Source organism: Lathyrus oleraceus, chromosome 7, assembly GCF_024323335.1.
Source record: "Lathyrus oleraceus cultivar Zhongwan6 chromosome 7, CAAS_Psat_ZW6_1.0, whole genome shotgun sequence".
Taxonomy (NCBI): Eukaryota; Viridiplantae; Streptophyta; class Magnoliopsida; order Fabales; family Fabaceae; genus Lathyrus; species Lathyrus oleraceus.
In genome coordinates, this window is record NC_066585.1 from 545,276,154 (window position 1) to 545,282,968 (window position 6,815).

The 6,815-nt window shown below is 38.8% G+C and overlaps 2 non-coding genes across 2 annotated transcripts; both read right to left on the reverse strand.

Moving 5' to 3' along the window:
- Positions 1 to 2,109: 2,109 nt before the first annotated feature.
- On the reverse strand, positions 2,110 to 2,216 carry LOC127109934 (small nucleolar RNA R71). Its single transcript, XR_007797177.1, has one exon. It is a non-coding gene; the product is annotated as a small nucleolar RNA R71 (small nucleolar RNA).
- Positions 2,217 to 4,534: 2,318 nt separating this feature from the next.
- Positions 4,535 to 4,641, reverse strand: LOC127109940 (small nucleolar RNA R71). Its single transcript, XR_007797183.1, has one exon. It is a non-coding gene; the product is annotated as a small nucleolar RNA R71 (small nucleolar RNA).
- Positions 4,642 to 6,815: the final 2,174 nt, after the last annotated feature.

Sequence of the window (6,815 nt, forward strand, 5' to 3'; positions counted from 1 at the left end):
TATTATCATTTTGTTTGTATTATGCTCTCTTTTATGTTGTTTTTAGATATTTAGCTCTTTCGGGACCCTTTTAGAAGAAACGAAGCAAAAAGACCTAAAATTAGGGTTTTTCGGCGAATATTGTACACATGGCGTTGCACATGGCGGTCGCTATAGGAGAAGCCATGACTCATCAGCCCTCAACCAGGAGGTAACCGCCACGTTCCCATGATCTTTCCCATTTCCACACATGGCGGCGCCATGAAGGGATGGCGGACGCCACCTTTGCAAATCGCGTTCCCACTAAGGAGAAGTTGGAGGGCACCATGATCTTTGCAAGCTGCTGAAATCCTCTATAAATAGTTCGTTCCATTTCATTTTCAAATCATCCAACTTAGTTTACAACACTAAGACTATATTCTTCATCTGTAAAAGCGGTAATCCGTCACATCGGGGGGTAACACTAGCCCATAGTGAGATTGAGTTAGGTCACTTCGAGTTGCTGTCGTCTTTATCTTCAGAGTCAGAGGTTTATTTTCCTTGTACCAGATTTAAAGCCTCCGTTTGGAGCAGATTCTTATTTATCGCTTTTATTTATTTATTTACTTGTATCGCTTTATTTTATTTACTTGCCTCGCTTTATTTTATTTATTTACCTGTCTACGCTTTACTTTATTTAATTTCTGTCTACGCTTTACTTTATTTATTTTCTGTCTCGCTTTACTTTATTTATTTTCTGTCTATGCTTTACTTTATCTATTTTACACGCTTTACTCGTTCTTTACGCCTCACATTCTAAAAAAACTTTTCATTATGATCAATATCGTTGTGTTTGTTGGTATTACCATGTCTAGCTAAATCTTTTAAAAGGTTAGAATGTAAGGATCGCGGTTAAAGAGATGTTTCACATATTGAATATGTAGAAATACTTTAAAGGCTGTTTTGATTTTTAACTTGAGTTTTCTGAAACAAACTTGGTTAGTTTTAACTATTCAAGGAGTGCGAAAGCACCCTGACTTAGTTAACTAGGAATTTTTATCACTTTAAGGAAAAACGATTTTTGAAACTGTTTTCGGACACGTTGATAGATTTAAAATCAAGAAACTCCTTGGGTAAAACTTTCCAAATCAAAATCACTTTTCAACTAAGTTTCCGAGTCTTATTTCTTAAAAATAAGTTTACTACTTTAGCGTTCTACGCACCTTTTATAAGTGACAATAAAAGGCCTTAATTTAAGGGTAAACTAAAATCTGAATACGCGAAAGCGACAGTTCCTATTAAATGGATTCTTTTCAAGAGTAGAAAATATTTCCTCATAAGTAGTTCTATTTAGACAATCGAAACATCACTTAACTGACGTGATATACATTCAAACTTGTCTTTATCCGCACTACATTTATTATTTACCGTTATTTTGCAACACCAATATCTCTTTTATACCGCCTTAGATAAACATCGTAACGATAGTAATCGATAGATTGACGATTTGGTCTTTGTGGGATCGATATTCTTTTATATTACTCTGACGCGATTCGTGCACTTGCGAATTCACCGATCAAGTTTTTGGCGCCGTTGCCGGGGACCAACTTCGTCAAATTTCGTACCCTGTTGTTACACCGTCTAGACTAAGGCATTATTAGCCGGTAAATGCGAAGAACCCATAGTACCGTAAATTTAGTAGATCCTTTAGCGGAACCCGAACGTTACACTCGTACACGCCTCTTACTCATCCGAATTAAGAAAGCTATGGCCGAGAATCGCGACCGGAGACCTCTTAAGGAATTTGCACAACCCTCTGACGAGGAACCTAGTTCTAGTATAGTAAACCCCCTTATTCCTGCTAACAATTTCGAACTAAAACCATCTTTGTTGCAATTAGTGCAACATAACCAATTCTCGGGTCTCGCTACTGAGAACCCAAATCAACATTTAAAAGTCTTTATTCAACTGGTCGACACCTTTAAATCCAACAGCGCTTCACCCGATGCGATCTGTTTGAGATTATTTCCTTTCTCCCTCAGGGATAGAGCACGTTCATGGTTAGATTCACTTCCAGCTAATTCAATAACTACCTGGGAAGACCTTAGGAGAGTGTTCCTTGCTAGATATTTTCCCCCTAGTAAGACTGCTGTTCTTCGAAACCAAATAACTAGATTTACTCAAAACCAAGGAGAATCACTTTTTGAAGCTTGGGAGAGATATAAAGAGCTATTAAGAGTCTGCCCACACCATGGCCTAGAACAATGGTTGATCGTTCATACCTTCTACAATGGACTCCATTATAACACCAAGATGAGCATCGATGCTGCCGCAGGTGGCGCGCTGATGAACAAACCTTACCCTAAAGCTTGTGACCTAATTGAGGATATGGCCCAAAACCATTACCAATGGAGAACTGAATGAGCATCAATAGAGAAAAAGGAGACCCAAGATGGAATACATTAGGTAAGCTCTCTAGACATGATGCAGGCGAAAATGGACGCTTTAGACCTTAGGATCGAACATATGTCTACAAACACTAACACCGCAACAGTAGTCCACACAGAGTGCGAACTTTGTGGATCTAAAGGACACGAATCGGCGGAGTGTAACCTTTTGAACGCCATGAAGGGATGGTGGTTGCCACCTTTGCAAATCACGTTCCCACTAAGGAGAAGTTGAAGGGCACCATGGTCTTTGCAAGTTGCTGAAATCCTCTATAAATATTTCGTTCCATTTCATTTTCAAATCATCCAACTTAGTTTACAACACTAAGACTATATTCTTCATTTGTAAAAGCGGTAATCCGTCACATCGGGGGGTTATCGCACCTTAGTGAGATTGAGTTGGGTCACTTCGAGTTGCTTCCGTCTTTATCTTCAGAGTCAGAGGTTTATTTTCCTTGTACCAGATTTAAAGCCTCCGTTTGAAGCAGGTTCTTATTTATCGCTTTTATTTATTTATTTACTTGTCTCGCTTTATTTTATTTATTTACTTGCCTCGCTTTATTTTATTTATTTACCTGTCTACGCTTTACTTTATTTAATTTCTGTCTATGCTTTACTTTATTTATTTTCTGTCTCGCTTTACTTTATTTAATTTATGTCTACGCTTTACTTTATTTATTTTCTGTCTCGCTTTACTTTATTTATTTTCTGTCTACGCTTTACTGTATTTATTTTCTGTCTACGCTTTACTTTATTTATTTTACACGCTTTACTCGTTCTTTACGCCTCACATTCTAAAATAACTTTTCATTATGATCAAAATCGTTGTGTTTGTTGGTATTACCATGTCTGGCTAAATATTTTAAAAGGTTAGACTGTAAGAATCGCGGTTAAAGAGATGTTTCACATATTGAATATGTAGAAATACTTTAAAGGTTGTTTTTGATTTTTAACTTGAGTTTTCTGAAACAAACTTGGTTAGTTTTAACTATTCAAGGAGTGTGAAAGCACCCTGGCTTAGTTAACTAGGAATTTTTATCACTTTAAGGAAAAATGATTTTTGAAACTGTTTTCGAACGCTTTGATAGATTTAAAATCAGGAAACTCCTTGGGTAAAACTTTCCAAATCAAAATCACTTTTCAACTAAGTTTCCCAATCTTATTTCTTAAAAATAAGTTTACTACTTTAGCGTTCTGCACACCTTTTATAAGTGACAATAAAAGGCCTTAATTTAAGGGTAAACTCGGTTTTGAATACGTGAAAGCGACAGTTCCTGTTAAATGGATTCTTTTCAAGAGTAGAAAATATTGCCTCATAAGTAGTTCTATTTAGACAATCGAAACATCACTTAACTGACGTGATATACATTCAAACCTGTCTTTATCTGCACTGCATTTATTATTTACCGTTATTTTGCAACACCAATATCTCTTTTATACCGCCTTAGATAAACATCGTAACAATAGTAATCAATAGATTGACGATTTGGTCTCTATGGGATCGATATTCTTTTATATTACTCTGACGCGATTCGTGCACTTGCGAATTCACCGATCAAGTTTTTGGCGCCGTTGCCGGGGACCAACTTTGTCAAATTTCGTACCCTGTTGTTACACCGTCTAGACTAAGGCATTATTAGCCGATAAATGCGAAGAACCCATAGTACAGGAAATTTAGTAGATCCTATACCGGAACCCGAATGTCACACTCGTACATGCGTCTTACTCATCCGAATTAAGAAAGCTATGGCCGATAATCGCGACCAGAGACGTCTTAAGGAATTTGCCCAACCCTCTGACGAGGAACCTAGTTCGAGTATAGTAAACCCCCTTATTCCTGCTAACAATTTCGAACTAAAACCATCTTTGTTGCAATTAGTGCAACAGAACCAATTCTCGGGTCTCGCTACTGAGAACCCAAATCAACATTTAAAAGTCTTTATCCAACTGGCCGACACCTTTAAATCCAACGACGTTTCAACCGATGCGATCCGTTTGAGATTATTTCCTTTCTCCCTCAGGGATAAAACACGTTCAAGGTTAGATTCACTTCCAGCTAATTCAATAACTACCTGGGAAGACCTTAGGAGAGTGTTCCTTTCTAGATATTTTCCCCTAGTAAGACTGCCGTTCTTCAAAACCAAATAACTAGATTTACTCAAAACCAAGGAGAATCGCTTTTTGAAGCTTGGGAGAGATATAAAGAGCTATTAAGAGTCTGCCCACACCATGGCCTAGAACAATGGCTGATCGTTCATACCTTCTACAATGGACTCCATTATAACACCAAGATGAGCATCGACGCTGCCGCAAGTGGCGCGCTGATGAACAAACCTTACCGTGAAGCTTGTGACCTAATTGTGGATATGGCCCAAAACCATTACCAATGGGGAACTGAACGAGCATCAATAGAGAAAAAGAAGACCCAAGGTGGAATACATGAGGTAAGCTCTTTAGACATGATGCAGGCGAAAATGGACGCTTTAGCCCTTAGGATCGAACATATGTCTACAAACACTAACACCGCAGCAGTAGTCCACACAGAGTGCGAACTTTGTGAATCTAAAGGACACGAATCGGTGGAGTGTAACCTTTTGAACGACCTGAACACCGACCAAGTGAATTACGCCCAAGGTAACCCATTTTCAAACACTTACAACCCTGGATGGAAGAATCATCCAAATTTTTCCTATAAAAACCAGAACCCTATCCAAAATTATGCACCTCAAAGACCACAAGATTATCAAGCCCAAAAACCAAATCAACCTATGCAAGCTGTGCCTCAGAAGTCTAACCTTGAGAAGATCATGGAGAGCTTTATATCGGGCCAGACTCAGCAAAATAAAGAATTCCTAAACCAGAACATTCACGTAAACGAACTGATAACGCAATTAGGAACCAAGGTTGATCAGATGATCACTCACAACAAGATGCTTGAAACCCAGATCTCACAGGTAGCACAAAACCAAGCCCCACAAACTACACCTGGAGGCCAATTCCCTGGACAACCTCAACCAAACCCTCGAGGGAAAGCTAACGCTATCTCGTTACGAAGTGGGACCGCTGTCGAAGGGCCTCATAACCCAGCAATGAGCGAGTCCAAAACTTCTAAAGGAAATATACCTACCAACCAAGAAGAGGAACCGGTGGAACCCGATAAACAAACCGACCAAGAAGGAGAAGCCAAGGATAAAACTTACAAACCACCACCCCCGTACAAACCAGCAATCCCATATCCGCAAAGACTTAAACAAACCAAAATCAACAACCAATACCAAAAATTTATAAAAGTAATAGAGAAGCTTCATGTAGAGATTCCTTTTACCGAAGTCATCACCTAAATTCCGTCTTACGCCAAATTTCTCAAAGACATCTTAACCAACAAGCGTAGGCTTGACGATCCAAAACCCTTGGAATGCAACTTTATTTCCGAGGATAAACTCACTAAGAAGGAGAAAGACCCCGGTAGTTTTTCTATACCTTTCATTTTAGGGAGTCATGTGATCGAGAAAGCTTTCCTAGACTTAGGCGCTAGTGTGAGTTTAATGCCCTTAGCTATATGTAAAAGGTTAAACTTAGGAGAATTGCAACCAACTAAGATGTCCCCCAATTAGCCGATAGGTCTGTTAAGTATCCTGTAGGCATTTTAGAAGACATCCCAGTTAGGATCGGTCAACTTTATATCCCAACAGACTTTGTGGTCATGGATATCAAGGAAGACGAAGATATCCCTATCCTTTTAGGTGGACCATTTTTATCAACAGTCGGAGCTATAATAGATGTTAAAAGAGGAAAATTAACTTTTGAAGTAGGGGATGAAAAGATCGACTTTATTCTTTCAAAATTCCTGATGGCACCAATCCTAGGAGACGCATGTTACGCGATCGATATCATAGATGAGTTCATAAGGGAATTTGATCAAGAAAAACCTGTGATTAAACCATTTTCAAACCCGAATGAAAAGGATGACGAGCTAGAGGAAACAGAACCTCACACTAACGAATGTTTGGACCTTACTCCAGACCTTTCACCAAATTCTCAAAAACTAGCTCAAGAACTTAAGGAATTGCCCAAAAACCTAAGATACGAGTTTTTGGATAAAGAAATGAACTGCCCAAGAATAGTTAGTGCCACCTTAAACCAAGACGAAACAAACCGACTCTTGAATGTTTTAAGAAGATACCCCTCTGCCTTAGGGTACAACATCTCTGATTTAAAAGGTATAAGCCCATCTGTGTGTATGCACAGGATCTCGCTAGAGGAAGATTCAAAACCTTCCAGAGAACATCAGAGAAGAATCAACCCTATAATGAGTGAGGTGGTAAAGAAGGAAGTCCTTAAACTGCTAGAGGCTGGTATAATCTATCAGATCTCCGATAGTAAATGGGTAAGTCATGTACATGTGGTACC